We start from the raw sequence: 17007 nt of genomic DNA on the forward strand, positions 1-17007 counted from the left end.
GACTCGTAGTTTGCGTTTGGAATTTTCTGGAAGATTCTGCCGAAGCGCGATACGTTTATAGGAATTCATTAAAATTTTTATGGTTCTTCGTCAACGAATTTTGACGTTATCAATTAATTATGTCCTGTTGGAAATGGTGAGTGATTGAGAATGAGTTCTCGTTTCATCCGATTCAATATCGTCGTCTGATCTGACGGAATGTTTGAGGCTATTTTGTGTTCTCGAAGATTCTTTTCAATTATGTACCGTCGTATAGTCTCTTGAGGAATTGAAATTTCAGTACGATTACGTATTATTAATTTGTATAGAATGATGTACATCAAGTTATTGTACAGTGGTGGAAGAAATGATAGAGCCAGGTGAGAAATGGCGATTTTAAAAAAAGAATTTTTCGACATTTTTATCAGATATGACGAAATGAAATGATACCTTGAAAACTCATTCGAAAATTCCCAATATGTTTTAGTAATTTTTTTTTCTCTTATGATTACGAAGAAATTGGGAAAACAACTATAAGGTTACTCTAATTTCCTCGCATTGCTTACCTAATTTGCATATTCTTTTGTCTAGCCATCATTTCTCGGGGCGCTTCTCGAATAATTCAGCATTGTTTTCTTTCCCGCGAAGCTCGATTCATAGAAATGGGAAGAGGCACAAATGGCTCTCCCTTTATAGGAAAAAGGTAAGATCCTCGTTTTAAAAAAAGTGTAAATTAATTTTTCGAGAAATTAGATTGAATATTAAAATATGACTAAGACACTAGTTAACAATTTCTTGAAGAAGAGCAAATTTTATTGTGAATATGAAATAACAGTTTGGCCGTTTTCTTCTAGTAGATTGGCGGAAGGGAATAGCAATAATTCAAGACGTGAACAAAAAAATTTCTTCAGAGAAAATCTTGAACTTTTAGAACTCTCTTGGACCAGTAGAAATGTCCACAATAGAGTATTAGGAGGTTCACATATATATACCATGTGTTCGAAAGTGAAGACTACCCTGACCACCATTTACGAGCACACACATTGATTAGATTGGAGTTCGCTAAAAAGCACTTAATTTCAGGGGAATGAACGGTTAAATGTTGTTTTTTCAGATTATTTATACATATAAAATAACATGCCCTGACTAATTCATCATCACCGAGCCGAAACCGCTGAAACTATAAATAAGAAATTTGGCCAGTAGTTTCATTTTATGATGTAAGGACTCACCAAGAAGGAAGTTTTTCAAAATTCGACCCTTAAGAGGGGTTTAAAGGCTATATGTTGAGTCGAAACTACTGAAGCTATAAATATGAAATTTGGTCGATAGTTTCATTTTATCATGTAAAGACACAGTAAGAAAGGATTTTCGAAATTAGATCCCTACGGGAGTCAAATGTCCAATAAGGGGTGTTCAAAGGTTACATAAGATATCCAACCCCGGCCTACTGAATATGATTCGCCGCAGAGAATTTCATATAAAGACTATATGAAATTTCAAACGTTTATCCTTTTTGAAATTAAATGAGATTTAGCGAATTCCATTTGAGATGATTCCAATGAGATTTTTTCCCCCGCAAGGGTTATTTTTAAAGAATATTTTGTAATTTCGTCTTCATTTGGCAATATTTGGCGAGAATCGGTAATGTCCCGTATTAATTATCCCAATTTCCGTATTGCTTTTCGATCAAATTGGTCACCCTAAAAATAAAAAAAATAAACTTCATACAAAAAATTTTATTGTCTTTGATGAAACTTTTCGTAAAAAAAAGGACTTGTAAACGTCATCCTCGGCTGTAACGACAGTTCGGTTATAATAAAAAAATTTTGTGCAGTCTTTCGATGTCGTTATAAAGTTTGACTGCACTTTAAAGTAACGTCAGTAGATAAAGCGTTAAGGAAACTTAAACATTTTAAGCAAAATTAAAACAATTACAAAAAAAAAAATTACAAAAAAAATATTTAAAAATTTCTAAAAAGTAAATACTTTTCATTTTTCCTCAGTATTTTTCCTAATAGTGTTTTTCGGGAAGTGCTGTTCTTTCTACTCAGCGGATTGGAATTTTCTTATAATCCCGAATGAAATAGATTCGAACTGAAAATGAATCGGAACGTAATCCTTAATATTCATATTTCTTAGCTATTTAGGGAAAGGGTTTATTTAGGCAAATATGAAGCAAGAAGGGGGAGGAGACACAAAAGGGGTGAGCGAAATCACGTGACTTGATTCGGAAGATGACGTCACTCGGATTTTTCCCAGGGCGCATCACTCTGCCCATTCCTCCTCGTGGCGGCAGCAACGCTTTTTTGACACTTCTCCGAAAGCAACATCGGAATAAAAACACCAACACTAGGATCAACGAACGCCGGTCTTTTCCCCTCTTATTTCAAAGGAATTTAGTGGATTCCACCCACAATAAGTCAAAAAACATTATTTCTGCAATGACAAAATATTTATGCAAAAGGTAAGAAGATTTAATTGTCATTAAATATCATTACGAAAGAATTTTTAAAATTATTGTTTAGGACACAAATTTCAAAGATTTTTCTAAAATTTATGAATGAAAAATTCTATTATGACTCTTTTAAATTTGTTTAGTGCAATATTACATCAGTTTATTATTTTTTTAAATTTCAAATTGAATTTAGCTTAATTCTTTCAATTAACAATGTCAAATCCAATAGACAGAAATCTGAAAATTATGAAATAATTTTGTTTTGTTAATTACAAGAAATTAATTATGCAACGATAAAGTATTTATGTAAAAGGTAAGAAAATTTAGTGTCATTAAATGTTTTTATAAAAGAATTTTTCAAATAGTTTTCACGAAGCGTACCACGCTATAAGCTTCAAAGATTTTTCTTGAAATTTTATAAATGAAAAATTTCATTATTATTTGTTTGTATTTTTTTGCGATATTGAATGCATATTATTTTTTTAAAATTTCAAATGAAAAATTTAAGTTTAACTTTTTTAATCAGTAAAACCAATAATTAAAAAAAATTAACTATGCAATGATAAAATATTTATGCTAAGGGGAAGAAAATTTATAATTACTATAAAAAAATCATCAATAAATATTATTACAATTTTTTAAAATTTTTTGCTTATAATTAAAACTAATTAAAATTATTTTTTTAAAATTGAAAAATATTGAAAAAAGATATCTTCAAATTTTTAAAATTTAATTTTCCGAAAATTCAAGTTTTTGCAATGAGATGTGAGGTATTAATTTTCCGAAACGGAGAAAAGATGTATAAAATTGATATTATTATCATAAGTAAAATGAGGAAAATGTGAATTTCTCCTATTTCTACAGACAAATTAATGGTTAGAAAATCCTTGGTAATACTCAGAACCAATTTGAATGTTATAAAATAATATTAATTATCAATTTCTTGAAGCTTATGTTTTTAGAAACAAAAATTATCGTAGTGTAAGTGTTATAAGCTTCAAAAGCTTTTGAAAAGTGCTGTGGTGAATAGGGTAAAAAATACGGTAGTAATAAGTTTATTTATGGATGCTTTGTGATATACAGGGTAATTCTAAATTCATGGGACAAACTTTAAAAGGGGATATAAGACCATTAAGCAAATCATTTTTTATCATAGAATGCGCTGTCGAATCGCAATAGCAAAGGCGGTAGAGGGTGTTTTTAGGGGAGTGCTTAACAACACTTCAACAACAAAAAAAATATATTTTTACGACGGATTTGCTGCGATATGTGCTATCAACCATTCCAGGGTGGATATGTGCCTTCGGATTGGATTGGAGTTTGTTTTTTATCGGCTCAAGTACCATCAAGTTTATGCTGCGCCAAACAATGACTAGGCGGTATAATGACTTGTGGCAGAATTTGCGTTATCCAGGTTGCACCATGTGCAGGTCTACAACATTACAACACCCTGCACCCTCGGGTTTGATTGCACTTATTGCAGCAGAAAAATTATATTTGCTTTTGGAGAAGTGCTGTTGTGCACTCTCTAAAAACACACACTACCGCCTTTGCTATTGCGATTGGACCGCACATTCTGCAATCAAAAATGCTTATTTAGGTGTGTTAAACCAGTGTGTTTGTCCAGTGAATTTATAATCGCCCTGTATCATTCTCCAGTTGATACCAAGTCTTCTTGGTTGCATTGATCGTGCTGTCTGTTGAGTTTAACAAGATAAAAAAACTATTAATTTATAAGTATAACGAGAATTTATACAGAATCTTTCCGGAAGGAAATGCATTATCTTGCTAGTAGCTAGGCTAAAGCTCTTTGGAATACTAGGCTGGCTCAGGCCGGGGCTTTACACTATAATAGTTGTGTAAAAGTTCTTTGATAAAACTTGAAAAATTCAACCAATTCAACCAATAAGCTTATTGGTTGAATTTGAGCAAATACAACCAATAAGTTTATTGTTTGCATTTTCCAAGTTTTATGAAAGAATTTTTATAAAACTTATAGTGCAATATCGGCCTTATCAGCTATCTTCGAGCAAAAGTGTGACGTCAGTACTGTCGTAATAGCCAATTGTAATGTGCCAATAATGTGACAATAAAGGAGTGTTAGTCATTAAAGTTTGACAAAAGTTCTTTTATAAAACTTGAAATGAAAGAAAAATTCGAATGTAACCGATACGCTTATTGGTTGCAATTTTCATGTTTCATAAAAGAACTTTTCTAAAATTTTTATAATGAAGGCCGGGATTAAACTATAAAAATGCATGAAATGACTGCAATGTGTGAAAAAGGGGAAGAGATATATGAACACAAGGGGTGTCACGACCACTGAAGTCGAATTTTCAAAAATGGCTTCAAAAAATATTTCATCCAATTGCAAATAAGATACTAAAAATTTCGTATCAAATGGTTAATATGTTTTTTTATAATAAAAGAAACTAACAATGAATTACAGTGTATACCCCCACCGGCGCCAAAGTGGTGGTCTGCTGAAGTTGGTTTTCTGTGGTTCCCAACTTCAAGGCGCGAATGCGAGCCGATCTCCATGTTAAAAAGTCTCGCCACAGAAAGCAACAGGCCTACAACGTTACAAATATTCAATCATTATACTTCACTCACAATTTGAAGTACAGATGGCAGCACTGAAATATCATACACAGCACTAGCTACACACTCAGACTGTTAGGTGCACTCACTTTGTTTCAGACTCTGCCACGAAGCTGGGCTGGGAGAGATCTCGGCAACGGGATAAGTCCAGTGGCAGAGACCCTGGCGTTCATTCATTCAGTGTAAACGTATACAAGAAAAAACATTTTGAACGCGATTTTCTGAAATTGCAGTTTTTGAGCTCATCCCTAAGATTTAAAAAAAAAAACAAATGACCAAAAATTTTGAAATTTTCCACAAGTGTTTCTTCGATATGTGTTAGTAAAATGGACCTCGAACTTGGATATCTGATCATTCGTCAGAATTTTCTAAATTTTTAAAGTTTGAAAAAATACATAAATTTCGAAATTCAAAATATTTCCCATTAGCCAATTGCTAAATCCGACGTTCATTTTACTAACACGTGTAGAATAAACATTTCTGCAAAATTTCGGAATTTTTGGGGAAGTAGTTTTCTTTAAATCTTACGGATGAGCTCAGAAACTGCAATCTGAGAAAATCGCGTCCAAATTGTTTTTTCTTGTATATGTTTACATTATAATTCACACATTCTTTCTTTCTTTTATTAAGGGCCATTCAAGTATTACATAAGCAGATTTTCAGTCATTTTTGACCCCCTTGTCAGCAAAAGTCAGCAAAACGCTGATTCCCCCTCCCCCCTGTCAGCAAAATTTCGTCAGCAGCTTAGAATATTTCATATCTTCAAAAAAAGGGTGGTTGATGACGTAAGCAAACTTTAAACCTCCCCCCCCCCTTGTCATTAAAAGTCAGCAAATCCGAAACCCCCTCCTCCCTCCTCGATGCTGACGTAATACTTGAATGACCCCTTACGACAAAAAACAAATTAACCGATTGACACGATTTTTTTTCTTTTTTGCATTTAATTTGTAATTGAATGAAATATTTTTTGAAGTCATTTTTGAAAATTCGACTTCAGGGGTCGTGAAACATCCTCCATTGAATCCCCAAGCCGGGTTTACATCCACCGCGCTACGTGATTCTGAACTGCGCAAAACCGGTTTCGGATTGATGGCTACTCAAGATCGACCATCAAAAAATAGCCCGCACCACAGCTCGAAATCAGTTTTTCAGCGGGTGCGTAACGATGTGGGTGTGGATTCTACTCCTTAGACTTAAGCCTCTACAAACTTAAATTACACAAATGTATCCATGTGGAACATGCGAGAGAATTGCGAGTTAATTTATAATGAGATCACTCGTTCGACCAGAGGAATATCAAAACCAGGGGGGGGGGGTGCATAAACTCCAGCCAGCGGGCCAAATGCGGCCCAGCCAAGGGATTTCATCCGTCCCGCGAAAAGTGTTCCACTTGAAATGTATGAATTCACGTACTATACGATAAATACCGAGGCTGAACATATTTCTTTCATAAAAATACTGGACATAGGGATCCATATGGGATCTTGCCATTTATCATCTGTTGCATTGTCAAATTTAAGTAGTTTTGCCAATTACAGCCGAAAATAATTTTTCAATGCCAAGTAAAATTATCAAATATAGTCAAAAATTGTCGAACGCAAGTAAAGTTGCTTAATTATAGCCAAAAGAACTGCCAAAGGCAAGTAAAACGGTCATTTACACTCAAAAGAAATTTTCAAAGGCAGTTGCAAATTAAGGCCGAAAAAATTGTCAAAGAGGTTCGTAAAGTAGCTAATTGCAGCAAAAAAAATGTGAAAGGTAAGTAAAGTTGCCCAGTTACAGCCTAAAAAAAGGTCAAAGGTTGTAAAGCTGCAACCTATTGCTAAAAATGCTGAAAAATTTCAATAGCGGGATTAGAGACTACAGCAAGTCACAGAGGGTGAAAATGTAATTTATTAAAGATGTGTATATGATGTATTTGACATCATTCATATGTGAGATGAACATATTTATACAACAATAATCAATTATGGTAGTCATAATTAATATATATATAGAATATAATTTAATAAATCATGCAAATAATCTTCATTCTTTGATTTCAAAAATTCAAGTAAACGTTGAAAATAAGAGGAAAAACAATACATATTTTATGACATGAATGTCGCTCTCCACTTGTTAATACAAGATGTACGGAAGACTGGATGTTGTGAAGATATTTATTATTTGAGATGTTAATTTTTTAAGGAAGGAAAAAACTCATCTCTGCCTCTACCGGGAGTCGAACCCGGGTCCCTCAATACATATTTTGAGTAAAAGAAATTGGGAAGGCCAATATTAGGGAAATTCCCGTAAAATACGGGTCAGGTGGCAATCCGATACATACAGTATGATTATAATTAAAGTTCCCGTACTCTGAGTAGTTTTTATAAAAGCTATAATCATCCGAGTACATTTTCAGAAGAGATATTTTTATGTAATAAAAAAATAGTTCAATTTTTGACCACTAGGTGAATAAATGACACTTTTTTATTGAATTTTCTTTTTTTTTTCCATGGTTCATAGTGTATAGCGTCTACGCCAAGTTTCAATGGAATACGTCCACCAGACTGAGCGCAATATAGGTTTGAGTAGTTTTAGTATACTGCTCAGACCTATGCAGCGCCCCCATCGGTATACTGATACTACTTACATGAAGCGCCCGTCCTGGTGGAGGTAATACATCAAAACATGGTATATATACGCTACATGCACCTTTTAAAAAAGGAAAATTCAATAAAAAGTGCCACTTATTCACCTGGTGGTCAAAAAAAAAATTCAACTATTTTTCATCGCATAAATCTCTCTTCTGAAAATTTGGAGGATTATAGTTTTTATAAAAACTACTCAGAGTACGGGAACTTTAATTATAATCACCCTGTATACATAATATGCAGAAAGTTTCTGGTCCGCGAGCTGCAGAAACACGATATTGCAGGCCCGCGTGCTTCCCTGATCTAAAGCGCATTACAGTCGGTTCTTAGAATTTCAGCTTGAACAACATCGTGTCCTATTCATTTTCCAGCGAGTTTCAAGGTCCCTCGAAGTTGTTTATTATTATTATTGTTTATTATTCTTGTTTTGCTCGAAATTATGGCATCTTGTTTTTAGCCGCGACTCATAACTGGCGCTAAATATGCGTGCCCTTGATCTTAGGCATCCCTAGCCTTTCTCTTTCTTTATTGTGGCTTGTTGCCCAGAACGGCACCGTCGTTGTTGGTGATTGATCTTGATCTTTTTTGCTTCAACACAGATACCAAAGTATCGCGCACATACAATTATTATCTATTTTCTTTTTACTTTGAAAGAAACATTGTTCAACATTTTAGGAGCTTATTTTCAAAATGGAAACCTTTTTTTTTTTTTGGAAATGCACTTTTCAATGCTTTCTTAACCTTTGGGATATGCTCTTGTAGGATTATGCATCAGGGTGTGTTCAAACGCGAATATTTTTGCTCTAAATCGCAATGTCAAAAGTTGGTCGTTTCTACCAAAAGGGGGGAACATATCCACCTTGATCATTCACTTCGGTATTTCCCATTCAAAAGGGAACGTAACAAAGCGGTCGTAGTATTACAGCGGCGACTATTGTTGCGTTACAGCGGCAATCCCAAAATATCTCGGGTTCTTTAAACTCTCTCACAACGACAACAGACAACACCGAGCCCAGATACCGTTGCAAGTTTTCTTCTCCTGATTATATCCCCCCATCCTGTCAATCAATCGCCAATGGGCGGAGTCAGCTTTTGTTCGAAGTCTGATAACAAAAGGGAAGAGAGCCGGTATTTTCTTTTCCCTTCTAGATAGTATAGGATTATTGCGTGCAGCATAAATAATAGAAAACGTAGTTTTTTTTTCTTATTATTTTTTTGTGTTGTGGGGGAACACATTTATCAGTTCACGAGACCAAGAAAATAAACATTCCTCTCAAAAATAGGTGGCAATTTCTAGAAGGTTTAGTGATTTCCAATGTGGTAGTTATAATGCGAATCGGGAAAAAAAAATATATTTTTTCAAAAACTACTTAAAGGGTTAAGGGCAATTTTTTCAAAACGGCACGTTTATCAGAAATACTTTTAAAGTCGTATTCTACAGTAGAACCTCTCGCTAACGGACAACCATGGGACCGAAAATTTTGTCCACTACGAGAGGTGTCCGTAAATGGGTATTACATTGAGTCCCATCAACGTAATTCAAAAAAGTGCCCGTTGGCGGAAGTGTTTGCTAACGGGAGTGTCCGTTATGGAAGGTTCTACTGTAGAGTGATCGTGTAATTATATTATTCACGAGAGAGAAGGCTTACTTGGCTGATGAAAATTTCCGAAATCAACGGGGGGGGGGGGCGCGTAGGGACGTAGAAATTTCCAGTTTTTTCAGACTTAACACGTTCCATATTTGATCGAAAGCTAACATTTCCACTATTTTCTTTCAAAACGGAACATTTCCAAAATTCAAATAGAAATTCAATTCAATAATAACCAAGAAATAATATTTAAATATTTTTTATGCAACTTATTTATGCTACCTGTTGGGTTATTTTCTACTTTTGTATATCGGTCTACTTAAGAAAAAAATATTCTTATATTGTAAATTTTTTTTTAATCAAATGTGGAAATTTTCCCCTGTGAAAACAAACTCCCCATTTAACATCAGCAACCGTTCCAAATGCATACTGCTGTACAAAAGTTTAGGACGGGAAACCAATTCGCAAATAGCTAGGATATTGAGTGCAATAATTTATAATTAATTGTGATGATTAGAGTGATATTTATCATATCTCAATCCTTGATTTTAGTGAAGAATAAAAATTCAAGTTAAGTACGTCAAAAATACGAAAATAAACGACACGTTTTATAAAGAGGTCAGGACAGCAAAAAGTACGGGAACATCCCGTAAAATACGGGTCCTATGGTCACCGCACCCATACCAGTCTCTGGCCCGTGAACGATAGCAATATCTCACGTTCGGCCCGCGGACTGAAAAGGTTGTGCAACCCCCTGCTATAAGCCATGATAAGTATTTTCCATTCGAGAAGCTACCCATTCTTAGAATAAGACAACCATAAGTATTCTTTATAGGCGTTGTATAATATTTTATCGTGTGTATATATTGTTTATAATTTGTGTTAATTGCATTTTTAATTGGGTTGCTGTATTTTTGAAATATATGACATCCATATTTTTATGGGCATCTTTTTATCAGCCACCTCGTTGGGCATTTTTCCTGTTGTGGCGTTGTATTTGTATTTGTATTTTAGCGCAAACCGCACCTTTCTATGTTTATTGATTGGTTTTGTTATTAGTTTTTAAAATGTGTCCGGGACCTCCCGCCCACCCTGTATTTCAATTGCACAAAAATTAACACGTACAAAGTAATTGCCAAATAAAATAAGCGAGAGAAAAAAGTGGCAGGTAATATCCGCGAAATATTTCCGGACGAGAAAAATCCGTGTGTCACAAATTATTCATGAATGAGCGAAAGAGGATCGCAGCGCACGTAATGAGTAGTTAATACGCTTTAAAACCGCATAAACCACAATTCAATTTTCGGAGCACGTTTTTGCTTTTCCTGGTCACGTAGTAAAAATCTGACGAGATCTTCCCCTTCCAGATGTGGAAACGTGACTTGGGCAGATATATCGACGCATCAGCTTTATTTAATACAAAGATATTGCTTATTACATGATAGTATATACGAGAGGCGAAATTGCGGGCACGACGAGTAAATTCGTGAAGAAAATGAAATCCAACGACTCTCATTCATTATACAAGAAATTGAAACCACAATCAGCCGTTTCAAGGCTATTTCTTTAGTGAAAAATGGTCTGATATAGGGCATACTGCTCGCTAGAATAAAAGTACGTGGTTGGATAAGAAGCTGATTCGCGATGCTGATCAGAGGTGGATTTATGGAGTATCACTCTTTTTGTCGCTCAATGACCTGATCTCCTATTTTCTAGGTCTCTTTAGATCACTCATATGCTTGCAAACTCTCTATGCCACTCACATATGCCTGCAAATCACCTTTAGTTCTCTCGTCTATGGCCATTGAGGCAATTTACTACCGTTTCAATCGGGATAGATGAGTAGTTTCGGAATTATTTCGTGTAGCTACAGCATTGTGTATGTAGTGATAGTCACTCACTGGCCCAGTCATTTGATTTCTGTCACTTTTTTGATCACTCACATGATTGCAAACTCTGTAGGTAACTCTTTTGGTCCTCATGGATCTGATTTTTTTTCCCCTGTCGATCACTCACATACTTGAAAATTCCATTGGCCTTTGTTTTGTCACTCACTTAGTTCCTTGTTCTCTAGGCGGAGGTGGATTAATGACGCCAGTGGGTTGTACAGCGATCGAATGATGTGGTGGTAAGATACTCATCTACCACCGTGAAGTTAGTCTCGGTCCCGGGTTCAAAACCGAGGAAGGATATACATAAGGTATTTCCCCTAAGGAACTTGAGGCGACCACCGACCGACAGCGCCTTCATTTCCAACCCATCTCGTTAATGGCAGTAAATTACAATATAGCGATATGGCCAGAGTTGGTGAAGTAGTGGATTGTACAAGTTTTGCCATCTTTCTATTAATTTTCTTGACCACACTTATTTCCCAAATTTACCGGCCTGGGCAAACCTCCCACCCCCTGTAAATACGCTTCTGATGATGATGGCAGAGGAAGGGAACGTGATGAGATGATCGATACGATTACGATTACCAGACAGAGTCTATAGGTTTGACGGGGGGGGGGGGGTGGCAATTTTAAGGCTTGAGCCCAAATATTAGAGAAATATGGAGTGGTGGAAATGGGGTGCAAAATATTTGGACTTAATTCTTAAAATTACCCCCGTCCATCATCATCGATACACTCCGTCTAACAATCGTGAAGTATCAATTATCATCATCATCATTACGGGTCAGCCCATCCGACCACGCGCTTTTATTCTAGCTAGAGGTCAGCCCCATATCAGATTATTTTCCACTGAAGAAGGGGGCTATATATTAGCCTTGAAACGGCTTATGGTGTTTCGATTTTTTTGTATTCTGAGTGACGATCTTTGGATTTCATTTTCTACACTGCGATCAAAAAGTATTTCCTTTATGGATGCGCGAACATCAAAAAGTCAGCTGAAAGCATTCACTTGAAGTGTCAAAACAATATCAGTGTTCAGAAATGAATCTCTTGAAACGTGAATTCGGTCCATTGATACGCAATCGCATTGGATTAGCCCGAAGCACGTCAAATATCCTGCACGAACGCCCAACTGCAAGCATGTACATTACAGCATTAACAGGTATGTACGACGGAACTCAATTATGTGAACCCTTATAATCCTCGCATTTCCCCTCCGGGGCCCCTACCCCGGTTGATTCAATTTCCGGGGTCTTGTATCTACAAATAGTGGATTTACATCCGGGGTAGTTCCGTCTCGGATCATGCTCAATATCAATCCAGACGCGAATATTCGCTCCCCTTCTAACATAACCCGAAGAAACTAATCATTGAAATTGGGTATGTGCGAGGATTTGCGTGAACATATTTTCCGATAACATTGGCACGGTCGGTTATCGTTATCCGGGTAACATTTAAGTCAGATTTGTGGTGCCATTATGGTGACGATATATATATATTTTTCTGGCAACGTGAAAAGGTTGGCACGTTTTAAGACGAAAAATTGGTTTGGTTTACATTTTGGTGCAGAAAATTGTAACAAGGTGTCCTATAAATTTGTAAATTGTTTAAAAATTCATAAAAATTGAAGGAATTGATATATTTGAATGCGGTTTGCGAACAAGCTGCAGAAGAAAAAAGGTTTTGGTTCAGGGGTAAAATAGTTCAAATTTTCGACGACAGGATGCTGCACGAATGTAAATCAGACTCCTATAAATACAGGATGTATGATCAGCATATAGGGTGCTACTTCCGACAGAGACTGGGTGTCTCGCGGTTTCTCCAGCATATAGGGTGTATGATTAGCATATGATAGTACAGTCAAACCTCGTTAATGAGTCACTATTGGGAGAGCAAAAATATGACTTAGTAAGCGGAGTGACTCGTTAAACGGAGTAAGCCATAGCTGTGCCAATTCCTGTCCGAGGACAATTGGGACTTCCAAAAAGTGACCCGTTAAGCGGAGTGACGTGTTAACCGGGTGACACACTAACGAGGTTCGACTGTATTCTAAATTTTCCAGTGTTTCTGCTGCTTACATAAGATTTTCATTTTAATATTGATATTCGTGGACAAAACACTATTGGTGACGATGTTTTACCTCAGCCGCGATTCGACAGAGATGAAGCTTTACAAACGTTTCGGACACAGAAACGATTGAAGAAATTGAAGAAAAGTTCGGGTTCAATCACTCCACTCGGAATTATTTGTAGCGCCATCTATCGACAAAATTTTGAATTTTCCCCGGTACCAAAAAAAAAATCCCTTCGTGAGAAAAACTTTTTCACAAAACTTATTCAAATATACCAATTCTTTCAATTTCATGAATTTCTAAACCATTTACGAATTTATGGGACACCCTGTATATCGTGGGTGCACAACCTCTGGCCCGCGAGCCAAACGCCGCCCGCCAAGAGTTTCCATCCGGCCTGTGTAAACCGTTCCGTAGAAAAAAAAAATGGTATCAATGAACAGAGAACACGAGAAATACATAGGCTGACCATATTTCCTTCATAAAAATACGGGAAATGAGGATTCTGATAAGCGATATCGCCAATTATCGCCAAAAAATTATGTAAAGGTTGACAATTCCAGTCGCAAAAAACCAATGTCAAATGAAGTGGTGGCTCGTAGTCGAATGTATTTTCTACATGCACCACCATCACCAAACATACTCCCGCTCTATCTCCATGGGAGATATAAGCTGTTTACCCAAAGGGGGGGGGGCGTAAGAATATACTGGAAGAACCGGACTATGGGAAGGCCCGGTGAGCGTTCCAGTCAGGGTACTATACCCACGGTCGCCACTCCCGGACTCTCCTCGCAATGACACCTCCGCGTTTATTCCGAGTGTGATAATCACAACAATAATATTTAACATAGGCCGGTGCCATGCAGTAGACACATCGCCTGCGATTCCAGCTGGGAATCCCCAAACACTAAATAGGTACGAATATAACTTACGGTATCAATTTTCTTCATGCAAAATATGGAACAACCCCTTGAATGAGTTTTTTAAAACATTGGAATTGAGAAAATGTCTATACTATTATTTTGAAATCTCCTGCAGGCCGGATAGAACGGCCGCATCTGTCCCGCGGGACGTAGTTAGCTCATCATTAGCTTAAAACAGAGGTTCTCAATCTTTTTTGACTCGCGGAGCCCTTTCTGGTATATAATTTCTATGGAGGAGCCCCGTATAGGTTTATTTTTGTATCAGCATGTATCAGAAGCCACTAGGGGTACTGCTATTTTGGATTTAGTTCTTACTAGTTCTGAGGATCTAGTTGAACATGTTTCGGTGGGGGAAGAGTTTTCTTCCAGTGATCATCGTATCGTCAGATTTCACTGTAACTTTTCCTCGGGTAAGGTTGATAACAAAAGACTGGTTCCTTGTTTTCGGAGAACTAACTTTGATGTTTTGCGAAGAAGGTTAGCGGAACTTTTCAAAGACCGGTTGGAATCAGTAGGGGTGGTAAGTCAATGGGAAGAATTTAGTACGAAGCTGTCCTCTGTTTTGCACGACGTCATACCCTTTGTTCGAAAAAAGCGTGTTTGTACATCACACCCTCTATGGTTCACGGATAGCGTGCGGAACCTTTATCTTGAAAAGAAAAGAGCATTCAGAGAGTATAAAAGTGGACGTGGTGACCTATCATTGTTTACTGATAAAAGAAGACTGTTGAAGAAAGCGATAAGGGATAGTAAAAAGCAAGTTGAATCTAGGTTGGCAGATAACATTGGCTCTGACCCAAAATCATTTTTTCGATACGTCAATAATGGATGTAAGGGGACAGTTGGCCCCCTCTCGATAGGAGGCTCAAAAGTAGAGAGCAATGTAGGCATGTGTAGTGCTTTCAATGACTTTTTCGCGTCGGTTTTTAATGGAGATAATGATATTCGATATACGGGTGTTGCATGGGGTAATAAAACGCTCAACGATATTCAAGTGGAAGACGTGGAGGTCCTAAATCTTCTAAGAAATGTATGTGCAAGCAAAGCACCAGGACCAGATGATATCTATCCCAGGGTTCTCAGGGAAGGTGCTAATGAATTGTTGGGGCCAGTCGCACAGATATACAGGAGTAGTGTTGCTGAGGGTATCGTCCCGAGAGATTGGAAACTGGCTAACGTTGTTCCGATATTTAAGAAGGGTAGTAGAGAAGTGGTGTCTAATTATCGTCCAGTGAGTTTGACGAGCTCCCTCTCGAAAATTTTGGAAATTATCATCAAAAGGCAGTTTGTGAAGTGGATAGACGAGAATAATGTATTGTCGGATAATCAGCATGGGTTCAGGAAGGGGAAGTCATGTGTAACTAACCTCCTTTGCTTCTATGATTACGTGACTAAGGCTTTGGGTAAGAGCAAAAATGTCGACGTTGTTTACCTTGATTTCCAGAAGGCATTCGATCGGGTCCAACATGGCAAACTCTTGAAGCGTTTACACGAGATTGGAATAGGGGGCAACTTGCTGAATTGGATAGAATCGTGGTTAAGAGATAGGTCGCAACGAGTTATGGTGAACGGGGAATTCTCTGGTTGGACAGACGTCACAAGTGGAGTTCCTCAGGGAAGTGTCCTTGGCCCCATACTTTTTTCACTTTTTATCGACAAACTCGATCAGGGTATCGATGGAATTACTAGCAAATTCGCAGATGATGTGAAGCTAATGGGGGTAATCGGAAATGAAAGCGATAGGGAGTTGCTCCAGACCAACTTAAACAAGATTGCAGCATGGGCAAATGAATGGAGCATGACGTTTAGCGTAGATAAGTGCATGGTCGCTCATTTTGGTTCGAACAACCCACGGTTCTCTTACGAGTTGAATGGTGTCACTATCCCGGATGCAACTAGAGTCACCGATTTGGGAATTCTCATTGACGAGCGACTTAAGTTTTCTGAACATTGTTCAGCGGTTGTCAAAAAATCGAATAGAATGCTTGGTCTCATTTTCAAAAAGGTCTCTTCGCGTTCTCCTAAAGTCATTCTTCCGCTTTTTCGAGGCTTAGTTCGTCCTGGACTGGAGTATGCTGTAAGGTTTTGGAGACCATACCTACAGAGGGACATAGACTTGGTTGAAGGGGTGCAGAGAAGAGCTACGCGTGTCCTTATTGGCACACAGGGCTTGAGTTATGAAGAAAGACTTCATTTTTTGAATATGTTTACATTGGATGAACGCAGGTGTCGAGGAGATATGATCGAAGTGTTCAAAATTTTCAATGGGATGGATAGGATGGACCATGAACTTTTAGTACACCGCCAATCGACTGCCTTTACAAGGGGACACCAGTATCGATTGGTGAGGGACAATGCAAGGTTATGGTGTCGCAGGGAATTTTTCTCCAATAGGGTTGTTAATAAATGGAATAGCTTACCCCCGGAGGTAGTAAATTGTAACACAATTGACACGTTTAAAAAGAAATACGATAAACATGTTGGGGTAAATCGAGAAGCTATCCATTCTTAGAATAAGACAACCATAAGTATTCTTTATGGGCATTGTATAATATTTTATCATGTGTATATATTGTTTGTAATTTGTGTTAATTGCATTTTTAATTGGGTTGCTGTATTTTTGAAACATATGACATCCATATTTTTATGGGCATCTTTTTATCAGCCACCTCGTTGGGCATTTTGCCTGTTGTGGCGTTGTATTTGTATTTGTATTTGTATTTGTATTTTTCATTCATTCATCAAAGTTAGTGATTTATTACTATTATTCAAAAATACTTATAATTATTTTTTCCGAATTTACTGTTTTTTTGTGTTTTTCTCGAGCTGCCGCGAACCACCGGTTGAGAACCGCTGGCTTA

At 37.0% G+C, this 17007-nt stretch overlaps 1 protein-coding gene across 1 annotated transcript in view; it reads left to right on the top strand.

Annotated features, from left to right (window-relative positions):
* The first annotated feature begins 2272 nt into the window (after window positions 1-2272).
* Window positions 2273-17007, top strand: part of LOC149068576 (uncharacterized) — a 133234-nt gene continuing 118499 nt past the window's right edge. The window contains exon 1 of the mRNA XM_089250712.1: window positions 2273-2446. The gene's annotated coding sequence lies outside the window, so the exon portion shown is untranslated. The remainder of the gene's footprint in view (window positions 2447-17007) is intronic.

Source organism: Pholcus phalangioides, unplaced genomic scaffold (assembly GCF_987345545.1).
Source record: "Pholcus phalangioides strain wild (caught in Gottingen) unplaced genomic scaffold, Ppha-v1.0 ptg000024l_1, whole genome shotgun sequence".
In the NCBI taxonomy this organism is placed as follows: Eukaryota; Metazoa; Arthropoda; class Arachnida; order Araneae; family Pholcidae; genus Pholcus; species Pholcus phalangioides.